Source organism: Macadamia integrifolia, unplaced genomic scaffold (genome assembly GCF_013358625.1).
Source record: "Macadamia integrifolia cultivar HAES 741 unplaced genomic scaffold, SCU_Mint_v3 scaffold810, whole genome shotgun sequence".
In the NCBI taxonomy this organism is placed as follows: Eukaryota; Viridiplantae; Streptophyta; class Magnoliopsida; order Proteales; family Proteaceae; genus Macadamia; species Macadamia integrifolia.
In genome coordinates, this window is record NW_024870543.1 from 67,539 (window position 1) to 83,803 (window position 16,265).

At 43.1% G+C, this 16,265-nt stretch overlaps 1 long non-coding RNA gene across 3 annotated transcripts in view; it reads left to right on the plus strand.

Moving 5' to 3' along the window:
- LOC122070031 overlaps positions 1–7,642 on the plus strand; it is a 32,703-nt gene extending 25,061 nt beyond the window's left edge. For 2 of the 3 annotated variants that reach the window (XR_006137635.1, XR_006137637.1), the window contains one exon: positions 7,146–7,642. This is a non-coding gene — a long non-coding RNA (uncharacterized LOC122070031). The remainder of the gene's footprint in view (positions 1–7,145) is intronic. The other variant, XR_006137636.1, reaches the window with a different exon arrangement.
- Positions 7,643–16,265: the final 8,623 nt, after the last annotated feature.

The following is a 16,265-nucleotide window of genomic DNA, read 5'->3' on the forward strand; positions in this document are numbered from 1 at the left end:
GCCGATGATTTGTACCAATGCTGCGACAACCAAGAGGGGGTTATCAAGGGTTTACTGGGTGACCCATAGACGCATACGGGGATCAACAGAATTCTATTCACGGCTAGGGTTTGTATCCTTGCGTAGTCGATGACGGTTCCAAGATGAGAGATACAGCCTAATGTGCCGTAGTAGCATTTACCAGACTTGGTTGTATTGTTAGGTGGATAATAAAATAAATGAATTGCATCATGAGTATCATGGACTATGTGTTTAATTTCTGTTATCATGCATCACAAATTATTATTGTAATTATTTTGCTTGGATGTGCTTGAACCCCACCCCTCACTGAGCAAGTTGGAAAGCTCACCCCACATATACACCCCTTTTTAGATGATGATGCAGGTACTGTGGTGCCGATGGCGCGTGACCCAGTATCCTTTGGGTTGGAGTACGGTGTGAGCGACTGGTGGACACCAGAAGCGGAGGGGCATGATCAGGACTGTGCTTATGTCGCATCGTGAAATGTTAAGGTACTGTGATCAGAGATCCTGGTAGGTTTGTAAGACAGGTAAGTTTTACTCACAGCACCGGTACTCCTAATAGTAAGTTGGGTCTACTGAAAGTGGGGTGTTACAATCATGGACTAGATAATGGCGGAGAGATCTAAGCTTGAAGGAGACATCGAAGTAGATGCCCTTCCAAATCCCTTCCAAGGAAAGGGAGTTGGGGGTCCATCTACGAAGATTTCGTTCCATCCGATTGTGGTTAATGGTGGCACAAAAGGCAAGTGTTCCTGCTATGTCACAAACTGTGGAGCAGCTATAGGTTATGTCTACCCAAATCCATTCACGAGAGAGGGGAAGGATGGGACGATGGAGGGCCAACAAGAGCAAAGGACCTTCTTCTAGATGGATGTAGAAAATGTGCAAGAGAAGAAAAGATGGTCAACATCTTCGGTACTATGCAGCACAAGTAACAGGAGGTAGGAACCTGGATGTGATGGTAATTAAGGAAGGACTGTGTTGGGAGACAGCAGGAGAGGGCACGCCAAGTAGTGAAGCTATGGCGTGGTATGTGACCTTTGAAACAGACGATGTTTCTCCAAGGAATAGGAGGATCTCTAGAGTGGGTAAAGTTCCAGGAAGATGCAGAGGAGAAGTGGCCTGAGGAGGAGGTGGCCAAATTGATGTTATCCGAAAATCCTCGGTGTCTGGGGGGAATGGGTGGGGGAGAGAAGACCAAAGATCAGATAGGGGAGGAAGAAAGGGGGGACCAGCCAGAAGGGGAGGATGGAGTTAATAGTGGCAGAATGAGTCGAGCCAGAAGCAACGATGATTTTAGGGGAAACAAAAGGGAGAAGGATGCCCGCAGGGTGCCAGGGGTCAAGCCAGAGCAAGGTGGAGCCATTGCCGATAGTGTAAGAAAATGCAAGGAGGGCTAAGGATCTGGAATTAAAGATGCATCTTTAGATCCATGAAGCATCGGGAGAGGGAGGGGAGGGGAGGCAGTCCAAAGGGAATCATTTTTAAGGGGAACAGAGTAAACCCAGGAGACCTATATTCTCTGCTGCTTGCAGATGATTTTTCAAATGAGCTTAAGGATAGCAGCAGAGTTAACATCCTTAATTTTACGGAGACCCAATCCTCCTTCGAACTCAGGCCTGCAGACATTCAACTAACTCATTAGGTGGAGGAATCTAGTGTTCTCATTTCCTTTCCAGAGGAAGGCATAAAGGAGGGAGTTAATGGCTTTAGAGGTGGAAGTAGGGATGGAAAAAATGCCTGATTAATAGAGATAGAGAGATTGGAGGACAGACTTGATGAGGACTAGGCGTCCAGCGTAGGAGAGGGGTTTCCCCTTCTAAAGTTGGAGCCTTTTTCTGATAGAGTTGATGATGGAGAGCAGTGGTGATGGGAGAGACGAGAGGAGATGAAAGGAAGGCCGAGGTATTTGACGGGGAGGGTTCCAGATGAGAAACCAGAGATGGCAAGGCGATGAGCATGACTGGAGTCCGAGACTCCTGAGAGGAAAAGAATGGATTTGAGGAGATTAATTTTCAAGCCAGAAAGGATTTCAAAATGCTGGAGGGAGGCCATGTTGTTAGAGATGGAGGCATGATCGGCTTTAGAGAAGATCATGAGGTCATTAGCAAAAGCCAGGTGGGTAAGCATGAGAGCTTTGTATTTAGGGATGGGGGAGATGAGATGTTGGTAAGTGGAGGATTGGATTGAACGGGAGAGGACTTCGAGGGCTAGGAAAAAAACAAAGGGGGAAAGGGGGCATCCCTATTTGATGCCAGCCGCAGCGGAGAAAAACCCCGTAGGACAGCCATTGAGGATGGAGAAATAGGGGGTAGAAATACAAGCGTGGACCCAATGGACGAAGGAGGGGGAAGGACATTTGGAGGAGGGCAGAGGAGATAAAATCCCTACGGATCGAGTCAAACGCCTTATGAATGTCTATCTTCTTAATGGCTGCTGACGAGTGGGATTTACAGTTAAAATCGCGTACAATCTTATGGCAAATGATGATGTTATCCTATATGCTTCTCCCAGCAATGAAAGCGAATTGATTTGTACTGACGAGGGAATCAATAACCTTTTGGATTCTATCGGCAAAGATCTTGGCAATGAACTTGTAAAGAAGATTGTAGAGGGAAATGGGTCTGAAATCAAACATGCTCTGAGCTCCATCCTTCTTGGAGATGAGGAAGAGGAAGGAATGGTTGATGCCAGAGATTTGGGAGGGGTTGAGGAAAAAACTACGGACAACGAAGATGAGGTCATCACGAATGATGTACCAACAAGTGGAGAAGCCCATACTGAAACCATTGGGGCTAGGAGCTTTATTGGATTTATGATGGAGGATAGCAGCTAAGATCTCATCATCCAAGGGGATGGCCTAAAGAGATGGTAGGAGATGATCTAAGATGAATTTATTAAGGGAGTTGGGGGGATGATCTAAGATGAATTTATTAGGAGACAGCTTCATCTTTGATGTCGTTGGGGGAGGTAAGCTCCAACCCAATAAGAGAAATGAGCTTGAGAATGGAGTTAGAGTAAGTACAGGCTTTGAGAGAGCGGTGAAAGTAAGTCGGGTTGGAGTCACCTAGCTCAAGCCATTTGATCCTGAATTTCTAGCGGAGGAAGGATTCTTCTTGGGTAAGGCGAGAAGAGAGATCCAGGGTAGCCTATTTTCCTCCTCTGCAAAGGAAGAATTGAATGGATCGAGTTGGAGTATGGACTAAATGAGGTTGAGCTTGTCTTGGTAGAAAGAGACTTAATCAGAAATATGACCAAAGGCAACAAAGTTTTAGGCTTTGAGGGCCGATTTGACATTTTGAGCTTTTTGGCAGAGGCAATGAGGAGAGGATGAGACAAGAAGACGGTCGAGCTTGCAGGCCACACGGTCCTAACCAGTTCGAAAATTTTGTCAAGTGAATTTTGAGCCGGTCCATCTAAGATCATCCATTCCAATATCCTCAATACAATTATTAAAGGATTCAGAGGATGGAAAGTCAATGGGGGTTCCACCAAGTTTCTCATGAGAGGCCCGAACCACATTGAAATCTCTGCCAATCCCCCAGGGAAGAGAGGAGAGGGTGGAGGAGAGGAGGTCAGACCACAAAGGGAGCTTATCAGGGCCCTGATTAAGAGCATAGACAACAAAGAAAAAGGAAAGAGTTGGAGCCCGAGGAAAGGGAGAAGGAGAAATGAATGACTTGGGAGGAAGAGGCAGGAAGGGAGATATTGATGAGGAGAGGGTTCCAAAGGATCCAAATGCACCTGTTAGGCGAGTGGGTATATTTGGAAATGAAAGACCAAGAGGGAGCCACTGAGGCAACAATGTAAGAGGCATTAGCTTTGAGGACACGGGTTTCAAGGAGGCAACAAATAACTACCTTGGAAGATTTGATACAAGAGCGAATAGTAGCCTGTTTGGCAGAGGAGTTCAGACCTTTGACATTTAAAATTATCCAAGGTATCATTTGGGAGGGGGGAGGGAGGGCAATTGAGACTCCAGGGAGCAAGAGGATGGGGCAGGCTTAGTCTTAGTCCTACTGGAGTACTCTTTGAGGGGGGAGGGCAATGAGGGTGGAAAGCTTAGTGGTGGAGAGTCTCTTAGGTCACGAGAGGGTAGATATGGCCTTTTTCTTGGGACTAGAAGTAAGGGATTTGGGGGGGACCAGAGGAGCTAGTCGGGTAAGGGGGATGTCTTAGCCAAGAGACCAGGTCTCCAGAGAGGAGAGAGGCCCATAAGGGAGGAGTCCACAAGTAGAGTGCCTTGCTAAGGGCCAGGCACCGAGTAACAGGGATGAGAAGCATCCAATACAATAGTGTTGCAGGGGCGGGCGGCGCCAGTGACAGCAGAGGTGGAGGTTGGTGATGATGCCTTCCAAGGCATGAGGGCTAAGGATGGCGAGAGACCACTGGATGCTCTAGAGAGAGGAGCAAGGGAAATGGAGGTAGCCGATATCATCGCAGAGGATGGAGAGTCGATGATGATGCCTTCCAAGGCATGGAGTAATGAGGCTATCAGGGGCAGTGTCACAAGATCACTACCTAGCAGAATGCCAAACAAGAGCTCAAAGGGCAAAGAGGTATCACTATAGGGGGGCAATGGTATCCCCAAAGGCAAGTGTTGCAACGTTGGGAGGGCGAGAGAAAAAGACAGTAGTAGCAGGGCGATACAAAGACATCGATGGCAGAGATAGCAACAATAGTAGAGACATCAGTAGGTGGAGACAATAGCAGGGTAGGCGATGCAGAGATATCAGTAGCAGAGACAACAGTGGCGGAGCCAGCAACAGGGTAAGCGATAACACAATTGGTAATCGGAAGAGTAGTAGACGGAGCTAGGCAGGCACCATCCAAGGCGGCACGGCAGGCGGGCAAAGGGGTCAAGGGGGAGGGAAAGTGAACGAAGGAGGAAGGGTAGGGGCTCTCAAAAGATAGATGGAGGGGAGAGAGGGCGACATGGAGGGGCTGGTTTCACAAGTTCGGAGGGCGGAGGGCGAGACGGGTAAGGAAGGCGATGGGTTAGGTTGGCGGTCCAAAGAAGATGGATCAGGGTCAAGATGGATGGAAGAAGAAGGCGGAGGGTTAGGGTTGGGATGAGGGTCAGTAGGATTGCAAAACGGGTGGTTCAGGTCATATAGATTACCCGAAAAGAGAGGGTGATCGATAGGGAATTTGGAGAATTTCGATAAAGGTTCGACTGGGAGAAATTAATTAAGCGGATAAAAAGGCGGTTCAGGTTGGACCGGCCGGTTTAAGGAGGAGCAAACCATAAGAGGGATTCTAGGGATTGTCGCACCAAGGGGTGATGACGAGCCAAGAAGAGGAAGGAGATGGGGGAGAGTCGAGGAGGGACAGGAGGAAGCAGGTATGAGGTACAGGGATCGATCAGAGTCTCAGAGGTGAGAGGATGAGGCAGCAGGAGGAACAAGGGTATAGAGAGGGAAAGCAGGGGGCGGTGTCAGGGTGGCAGGCAATATCGGTTCATCGAGGCAAGCTAGGGTGGAGAATCGGTTATTATCCACCAGATTCTTGCACGAACCTCTAGTATGAGACAAGGGGTTCAAGATGACAGAGGTAACGGTCGCCAGCTGATAATTCTGTCCACGATTCTTCTTGGATGATTTTCTAAGGGGTAGTGCTCAAGGACTTTGTTTTCAGGAGCTGAAGTTGCCAAAGACGAGCCGACGTTGCCAAAGACGAGCCGACATTGATATCCTGAGAAGCAGGTGTGAACAAATCATCATTCTTCTTTGTCGGAATATTTGAATTTTTTTTCCATAATGAATATTTGTATGCCCAAAGCAGTTGCAGGCAGAGCATATGGGAGGGATCCATTTATACTTTTATTTCCTATTCAAAGGATTGATCGTCTCCCTCAAGGACTATTATAGAGGACGAGAGGCTCTTATCAGCTGTGACCTCAACACAAATATGAGCGAAAGAAAGGCGATCCATGGTCTTGGTTCTCATGTCTAAATAAAGGGGATTGCCAATGATAGAACCAACGGTGGTTAGACCCTTCACACACCAGAAGTGGAGGGGAAGATTGGGAAGGGAGATCCATAGGGGAATGGACGTCGGTGCTGAACGAAGGAAGGAGGTGCATTCGTCCCATTGTCTCAAGAATATCGATTTTTTGCCCACGAATAAGGGCCTCCATCAATAGCAACAGCCTTGCCTTCAGGGGAGCAGAAGTTGAAGACGAAGAGGCCATTATCGAGCATATAAAAGGAGAGAGGGCACAAGGGACGCCACTGATTGAGAAGGGAGGCTTTGACAATTGCGAACGGGGTTGGCTGCCCAAGAAGGAACCCACAACACAGAGTTTCCATTTGCAGATTTCAGAATCAAGGAGCCCAGGGGGCAAAGGCCGACGGGAGTGGAATTCAGGGAGGAGGGGGGTAAAAGTAAAGAGAATGACCAGAGGTGGGAGGCGAAGGAGAGGAAGGAGAAGGGGAGGAGACCACAACAGAGGACCAAGGTTGGTAGCCAGGAGGAGTGGAGGGAGGAGGGGTGGGAGAGGAAGACAGGGCAGGGAAGATGGGGCCACTGTCGGTAGTTGCTGGCGGAGGAGGGGAGAGGGCATGGGTTCAGGTCAAAATGTACATGGTAGCTCAAATCTTACATCATCATCCCTTATTGTGGTAGCTTGATCCAGCTGATCCTGGAATTGACAATCATAGGATTAGTTTGTTCCTAAATCCTAATACGATAACTTCTTACATTTATAGGATAAAGTTAGTACCTTTATACGATACCTTCTTACATTTATAGGATAAAGTTATAATACATTCATAACTTCTTACATTTATGGTGCAACTAATCATATGTTTGCACCATTATAGGATTAGTTTGTTCCTAATACGATAACTAACATTTATAGGATAAAGTTAGTACCTTCATAGGATGCATTCATACGTTTGCAGGTACTAGAAAGTTTTAAGGCAGTTACAAAGAGAAAAATCGCCATGATGGAAACCCTTATGGACAATAGAAAACGGGATTTATTTCAATTGTGCTGTTTTTTCTTAGCCTTACATGGATTTTTCTTACCATTCATTCGCTAGAACATGCATGCAAGAGACGGTGGCTTTTATCTTTGTCATCTGTCTTTCTTCACTTACCTTGATCTTTTCGGTCCAGATAACGCCTTGTAGGTACTGGAACGTTTCAAGGCAGTTGTAGAGAGAGAAGCGATAGCAAAGCGGCTACGAGGTGCATCCAAGAATTAAGTATGGAAGGGAGGAGTTTTTATATGTCAAAAGATGCTCAGAATGCAAGAAGAATGAAACTATCGAGGGTCGTAATCAAATGGGAGCCTCTTTCTTGGTGTTCCTAGAATCCTCTAACCATCTGTTTTATTTATTTCACAGGTATGGTATTCCCGGCTTGCAAGTATATCCTCTGCAGCTGAGGATGACCTTTGCGTGCGGTTGGACAGGACATCAGACTTGGAAAATAAATTTTAACCAAAAACCATACTTGGTATGCTCTTTTAGATTATATCCCTTTTGATGATTTAGGTCGAGTGAAATTAAAATGATAGCTTCCAATGGCTTGTTATGGAAATTCCAATTGTGGGAAGAATCCAAATAATGTTTTTTTTTTCTCTTTTAAATTTAAATAATTTGACTGCCGAATACTGTTGGTCTATTATTTTTTTTATTTATTTCTTTGTTAAGTTGACATCATTTATCCATTACTTGACTTGCAATAAAATAAATCAATCTCCACTAGTTGACCTGTGGCTGCCAAATCTTTTGTAAAACAAACAATTATTGTTGTGTTAAAGTTCTATGCAAGCATTTGTTTCTCAGAAATCTGGTGTAAAATTACAGGTATATGGTATACTCATCTATGATATGCTCATTTCCTTTGCCACTTCCTTAATGTTTTATGTAATGCAGTCAGTTATTCTCTCAGTGCTTTAATTATATCTGTAACATTCTGGAAAAAGGTGCTTTCACGATTTTCAAGCTACAAAGTATTAAGGAATATCACATACATGTGTGGATGAATGTTAACAAAAGAAAAGATGATTCTTAGGTTTTCATTTTCTTATGTTTAACTAAGCATTGTCTGAATGATCTTTTCAAGTCTTACGGCCATGGCCATTGAAATACAGCAAGTTGTCACCTATCACTCTGGGTAAATGGAATTCCCAGAAGCATTTTACCAATGCCATAGCCATTTTAACATATTAAAAGATAACTTTAGCAAATTTCTAGTGAGTCTTGATTGGGGTCATAGGGGAAGGTAACTCCTATATCTGTGGATGTGAACACATTTACAAGGTCTAGGTTTTGTAGAATCAGATGGTTTGAAAATGAAGAGTTGTTTGATTTTTGTTACCACTTACTTGAAAATCTTGGTAGGAGTAGGTGGCAGTCACTACTCACTCTTTTCAATTGTATACATTCTATAGATCCTGTATTCACTCACTTTTGCTCCAAATTTTCCAATATGTTGCTGCAAGTATTTTATGGGGTTCTACAACATTCAAGAAATCATTCTTTGGTGTTTCTATTCATCATGTTGTATTTGCTTTGAGCAATGAGGTGGAACTATATCAAATGATTGATCAATAAACCTCAGTTTTCCAAAAGAAGTTATATTCTTTTGAATCCAAGTATCTTCAAGGTTCGGGCACTCTATTTCTACTCCAACTCTATTGGAAGCATCTATTTGGTTTTACCTTTAATGGAGTGAAGTGGAGTACATTTAAAAGAGAATCTGTGAGCGCCCAAAAGCCATGTCCAATCAAGAAATTCTACTGCCACAGTTCAGCAGTGCCTTCCCTATATCAGCCTTTCTAAGATTCCCTCTTCTGACAGGGCACGGTGCTAATGAGGCGTGTGAATTCTAACATAAGTTCCCATTTGCTTAGTTCTTTTTAAACTTTTTTGCTGAATTTTGATGCCTAAGCTCCTATTGATACTGATATCAGATGTGACGGATAAGTTTCTACATGACAAAATACCTTATAGAGGGTGGGCATCATCCAACGGTAAGGTTGCAATGAGCAACCAAAGGCTGCGTACATTATGACCTCAGACCCCACAGTGGTGGGAGCCTTGTGCATTGGGTACACACTTCTTATGTGCAATAATTCATATAGATCTATATTTCTTAACAAGCATGATTGGTGGTAGCTATAACTACTATGTTGTTTTCCTAATTAGCACTTCATACTCAAAGAATTCAATGGATCTAGTTATGCTCGCTTATGTCAATTTAGGATGCTGTAATTCCAACTTTATTGACTCTCTCTCTCTCTCTCTCTCTCTCTCTCTTATTATAAGCGTTCCAATTCTTTAGTTTTTGTCATTGTAGAAACTTTTGAATATGAGATTCAATTAAATATCTAGTTTCCTTATGTTGGTCCTTTTTATATTGTTTGCTTTGTACACCAATTGCTGAAAGTTGGATGGTCTATTGGCATTTAGTACAATTAATGAAACATATAGCAAATGTCAAAAGCTCAACTTAGCCACCTTCAAGGGGTTTAATGCAAAATATTTTTTGGGGAAATGATTGGGGTGGGGGAAATGGGAAGAATAAAAGATTAAAATGATAAAAGAATATGGTCCCTTCAGAAGGGAGGAAAAGAAATACAGTTTGTTGTTGAATTTTACATTCTTAGCTAGTTATCCAAATTCCAATGTATATTACAACTAGGCCATTAAGGTGTTGTTGGTAGCTAACTGTACATTCCATATCGTTGTTTAGTTTTACTTTCACTGTGACTGTACACGATTGTTGATTTTTTTGCTTAATGTTAATTCTACTACCATTTTTTTTTTTAACTTATTACTCATTTTCAATACGCATCTGGTACCCAGAGATACTAAAGATCACTCATCATCTTTATTGTTTTGAACTATTAGACGTGTGCTAAAATGTCACAATGGTGGTCTGAAACTTTTTCATTTTACTTCTGGGATGATATTTAATCATCTGTTCCGACGCTTGGAATCGATTAATAATAAAGAATTGAGAAAAAAATTATTGTAATTTTCTATTTTGGATGCTTAGTATTCATATTTAATCATATGATGTGCTTATGTATGGACTTATGGATGCATAAGCCATAATTATCACCTTCTCATTGATTGGTACAATGCTGTTGTCTTACTGATGAATAAGTCTTATTCTAGATAATTACGTTTCAGTTAACATTTTATCAACCCCCTTTGGGAGCTTACCATTATCTGGGTTGATTTTGAATGGATAATATGCATGCTAGCTCTGCAGATCATTACCCTTTTGTTCATTGATATAGTGCTATGCTATTCTGTTGACTAATGAAATATTTTAGAAAATTAGGTTTCAGTTAACATTTTATCATTCCCCCTTTGAGAGCTTACCATTATCTGGGTTGATTTTGAATAGATAGGATTCATGCTAGCTCTGCAGGTCATTGTGTTCTTATTCCTAATTGCAGTTTTATGATGGATAAATGACATTTTCATATATCACGAACAACCTTTATACCCAGGTTGGATGAAAGTTTCATTTAATAAATTATCGTATATACATCTAAATCTTTCTCCTATGTTTCTTTTGTTGCTGGACCTGAGCTCAATCACAATTGCATTAACTTCTGTTTGGAGGTTAGGTGAAATATGTTATTCAAATTTCACAAGGTGGATTGTCATTTTTTAATGTTCCATACTTTTGCTTCAAAATCTTAAAAAGTTAAATGTAGGTTTCCTAATTCTTTTTTTTTTTTTTTTCTTTGGTAAGGGGTTTCCTAATTCACATGCACAAAAGCTGCGTTGATGTTCCATAAGTTAGAATGCAAGGATTGTGATTAACCAAGGGAGAAAGAGAGAAGAAGAGAAAAGAAGAAGAAGAAGGAGAGGAATAATGGTAGAATGTGTGTTGAGAGTATTGCCTCTCTAACACATATATTAGATTACAAGTAATTACTTACAACTCCCTATGGAGGTAAAAAGGGAAAAATAAGAATTACAATATAACAGAATTAGTGACATAAATACCCTTAGAGCATAATCTTTAACACTCCTCAATCTAGAGAATAATTGTCATACATTCCTAGCTTGGATGGCAGAGTACTAAAATAATGATCTAGAAGCCCCTTTGTGAAGATATCAGCCAACTAATATCGAATCCTTACAAAATGTATGTAACCAGAGTCAATCTTCTCTTTAATGAAGTGTCTATCCACCTCTATGTGTTTGTATAGGGTTGTGGGCTATACTTATGGGAGCCTTGCTATCACAATAAAGTCTCTTGGGTGCCTCAGTATAAAATCCCAACCCTTTGACTAGCATTCTCAACCAGAGGAGTTCACGCATTCCATGCGCCATAGCTCTAAGCTCTGTTTTTGCACTAGATTAAGCCACCACAGGTTGTTTTTTGCTCCTCTATGTGACTAGGTTGCCACCTACAAATGTACAATACCCTAATCTAGATCTCCTATCAGAAACTGAACCAGCCCAATTTGCATCAGTGAAGCCTTCTATCCTTATATGGTTATGCTTGGCATAAAGTAGTCATTTCCCTCAGTGAACTTAAGTACCAGAGAATGCGGTAGAAAACATTTAAATGTCCACTCTTGAGAACATGCATAAACTGACTCACCATACCCACTACATAAGTAATATCTGGACGAGTCAAAGACAAATAAACAAGCTTCCCAACTAGCCTCTGACATTTCTTTGCATCAATGAGGGAAGGGTCACAATCATATGCCGAAGTAAACTCCCTTATTGGGCAAAGAGGGAAGAGAGCTCAAGGGTAGCAGCATTTTCCTCCTCAGCAAGAGAAGGATTGAGAGGGTCTAATTGGAGAGAGGATTGGACGGTTAGGAGATAGTCTTTGCTCAGGGAAACTCTATTAGAGATGTCACTGAAGGTGGAATGGTGCAATAAGGGCAAGGGTAGCAGCATTTTCCTCTGCAAAAAAAGGATTGAGAGGGTCCAATTGGAGAGTGGATTGGACGGTCAAGGGATAGCCTTTTCTCAGGGAAACTCTATTGAAGATGTCACTGAAGGTGGAATGGGGCTATTAGGGAAGTCTTGACATTTTTGAGCTTTCTAGAAAAGCCAAGAAGAGGAGAGGAGTTGACCTGGACAAGCAGGCTCCAAGCCTTACGAATAATAGAGAGGAAGCTTTGGTGAAGGGTCCACATATCAAAGAATTTGAAAGGTTTGTGCCCAAAGGATATGCAGGGATAAACATGGAGGGAGATTGAGGAATGCTTAGAGATGTTGGGGAGATCAAAGTAGCATGAGAAGAGGGGAAGGAGGTCATCCAGAATTCATTGACCAGAACTCTATCAAGTTTGTTAGCAACTTTACCAGAGTCAGTTTTGTGGTTTACCACGTGAAATTGGCTCCAAACCATCCGAGGTCTAGCATACCAATGACATCAGTACAATCATTAAAGGAGCCCACTGCAGAAGAGTCAATGGGGGTTCCTCCCAACTTTTCAGCACTAGTTTTGACCACATTGAAATCTCCCGCAAGACCCAACGGGAAGGAGCCCAATTTGGGAGCAAAGGACCGAAGGTCATTCTAGTGATCTTCTCTATCTGTGTCATGATTTAAGGCATAAATCACATAAAGGAAGCAAAATTTTGAGCCTGACAGATCAAAGATGGAGAGATGGATCACTTGGGAGGAGGTGGAAAGGGAGGAGACATTGAGCTTGGTTGGTTCCAAAGGATCCAGATACGACCATCGGGATGGAGGGAGAAATTGGAGATGGTGGACCAAGAAGGAGCAATACGGTTAAGGATGCGGGGGGCATTAGACTCAGAGGCTTTTGTTTCCAGTAGGCAGCAATGGTCAGATTTGGAAGAGCGGATGAGGCCACAAATGACATATTGCTTACCGAGGATTTTAATCATCGGATGTTTCAAATGGTCCAAGGGATCATTTGGAATCGAAAAAGTGTGGCACCAAGGGCTCAAGGGAGCCATGTGAGAGTTTTTTTTTTGTAGTGATATTCTATGAGGGGGGAGGGGGGAGAGGAAACTCGAGGCAAAGTTTGGGGGAGGACTGCTTTGGTAGATTTGGAACAGGAAGAAGTCTCGATGGGTTTAGAGGAGTTGGTGGGATTAGGCTTAGAGACCATTGGCTTGGCAACAGTAATTCTGTGAGAAGGGTGGGTAATCAGAGGTAATGGGCGGGTAGGGATGGAGATGGTGATAGGCAACCTAATATGGGAGGGGATTATCAATCCGATGCCATTTGTTACCAATTATCAGGCTTCTCCAGAAGGGAGGTGATGGAGAAGATCTGAGAGTGGAGCCATTTTTAACCCCGGGCAGCAAATTGTTCTCATAAGGAGAATGGTTACCCTCTGTAGAAGTGTTCTCAAGGCCAGAATGAAGCATTATCTTAGAGGGAGTAGCAACAAAGGTGATCGGCAACAAGGTGTTCTTTGGAGAAGAAGAGTTGTCGAGTGTAGATGCAATACCAGTGCCTCAGGGGTAGCAGATAGCTTGGCGACAGGAGTCGAAGGACCATTATTTTTTAGGGCAGCATGAAACCCAACCTCAGGGGGAGTATTATCAATTTCAATTGCATTGACGACAGCAGGGGCATAGCCCTAGGTGCAGAGGGGGGAGTAGAAAGTAAGGACAGGGATGTAGCAAACGAGGAAGCAGTAAAATTCACGAAAGTGTGTCTGATGGGAGTCACGAGTAAAGAGGAGGTGTATTTAGTAGCAACAAAGGAGGCAGTGGTCACGAGCAGAGAGGGAAAGTCTTTAGCTTCAACTTCAGCAACAACGACATAGATAATGGCGGCTTGGTGACGAAAGACCAGAGGGAGCGGAATTATGGCAGCCATCGCAAGAGGCAAACCGCAAAGAGAAGTTCCGCAAAGAGAAGTTGCAGGGCGAGATGGAGCACCGAATACCTGCCAAGGAGAATAGGGGGGAGGTGGCAGGGGAGCTCTTTTTCGGATGGGATGTAGACCCAAGGAACGAAAATGGATATCATAGTTAAGGGAGATTAGCATGGGTAAAATCTGAGTCGGGTTAGAGGAAGAAGGATGGGTTGAGAGTGGGTGAGGATGGGGTGGGCTAAGAGAGAGGTTATAGTTGGGCCCAGAATGGTGGGCCAAGGAAGCAAAAGAGGAGGGAGCAAATTGGCGGACAAAAGAAGTGGAGTAGCTGGGCTGGGTTGAAGAAAAAGGGGAGAGAAGTTAACCACGTTTAGAAGGTGGGAGGGGAGGAGGTAAGTCTGAAGAAGATTCGAGAGGATAGTGTAAAAAGGTTTTAAAAGGACAGTGGATAGGGGTAACAGAGAAAGGGGACCAGGGTAGGAGGAAGATGTGGAAGGGAGAGGAAGACACACCAAGATGTCGGTGCCAGGAGATCAACAGTGGTCAGAGACAAGACACTAAGATAACTCGCCCTCTTCTCTGTCACTTGAAGACGAGGAGAGTAAAGTTGTAAATCGGTTGTGACCACTGGGTAAAGGGGATGTGTTTGAATGGCCAATGGATGTCGGTCGAGCAGCGGGATAATTGACTTGGCCGGGGAAAGGCCATTTAACTATGGTGTCTATGAGTGCAGTTGGACTTCCTTCCACGATCTGGCATGAGAGTATGATTCTCCGTAGTCAGATGAGCTTTAATATGTTGAGGGCCTTCAGCAGCGACAGCAGTAGATTGGGGGCACAGGTCGAGGTGAGATGGCCAAATAACTTTCAAATTGTACATTGGTGAGGGACCCATTCATAGTGAACTAGTTGGGTGAAGGAGAACCCCTTATCGGTGGATATGGTTATAGACTTGAACAATATTTCATCAACCGGTAGCTCTATACAGATTCGTGAAAATGCAAGATGGTCCATGTCGTGCATTTGAAGATCCGATTAAAGCGACTTCCCAATAACTGATCCCAGAGTGCTTAGACCTTGGGGACACCAGAAGTGCAAGGGGAGGTTTGGGAGAGACCCAGATTGGCAGAACCTTGATATCAATTTTGCTGAGATTGGTGAATTGGTCCTAGAGCTTTAGGGATATAGGCTTTTTTCCATCCAGCTAAGGCCTCCTTCAAGAGCAAACTTTGAGCCTTCTTCATTAGAGAACTTAAAAATGAATAACACATCAAAAAGCTAAGTCGAGAAAGTACCATTGATCTTCCACTGATTCAAGAGTGAAGCTTTGACGTTTGGGAAGAGTGGCTAGCTACCCAGGAAGTGGCCAATCAAGCAGTTTTTCCATTTAGCAATCTCAAGTTCCAACAAACTAGTGGGACAAACACCCACCTTATGGTCTTCAATGATGGAGAACGAAGAACAGGGGATGTCCATTGCAGGAAGGGTGGGAGGGAGAAGCAATAATCGATGATTAAGATTTGGGAGGGAGAGAAGGAGTAGAGGAGGGGAAGGTGATAATAGGTAAAGGAGGAGGGGTATAAGGGAGGGGAGGAGTGGGAGTAGGGTCAATTATAGGGTTTTCAACGGAAGAGGCCGTCAGAGAGGGAGAATGCATGAGGAGGTTACATGTGAGAGGAGGGTTATAGACCAGACAAGAGCTTTTTTATCTATTTTTTTAGTCCTTTGCTATGTCTAAAAACAAACTTTCTTGGTGTTGTTGGCTACTTGCACTTGTACTTCTTCATCCCACTACGACATCTCTCTGTGGGTCTGACGACTACCTTTTGCTTCCCTTAGTACATCTTTAGCAACCCTTTTAATACAAGTCATCATCTTGTTCCACATCACATTGGAGTCTCCCTCGAGGTCCCATTGTGTGGGAAATTATATATCATAACGTTGAGAGATCAAACATATAAGAATAAAAAGTTTCTTTTATGCCTCTTTCAAACACCTGTAACATATTGTGTTAGAAATATAACGGGCTGAAATTGGGGTTTTATAGAAATAGTTTCTTACACTGCTTGCAGGTTCGCTTAAATTTGTTATTGTTCTCTCTCTCTCTCTCTCTCTCTCCCCCTCCTATGTTGAATGTATGTCTTTGCAATAGATAAGTGGTGAATAACAACAATGGTGGGAAACGGATCTGAAATTGGGGTTTTACAATCTTCTATTAAAATTGTAAGAGTGTTTTCATACTCTCTCTCTCTATATATATCTATATATCCTCGTCACATAGCTTGAATGTCTATATTTGCAATAGATAAGTGTTCATTTATGACATTGGTGGGAAAGGAAAGGTAACCGAAACTGAGGTCTTATAGTAATTTCCTTCTTCTAGTGATATGTCAATAATTTTCAATTGATTTTACTAGCATAATTGCTTTATAATAAATATTATA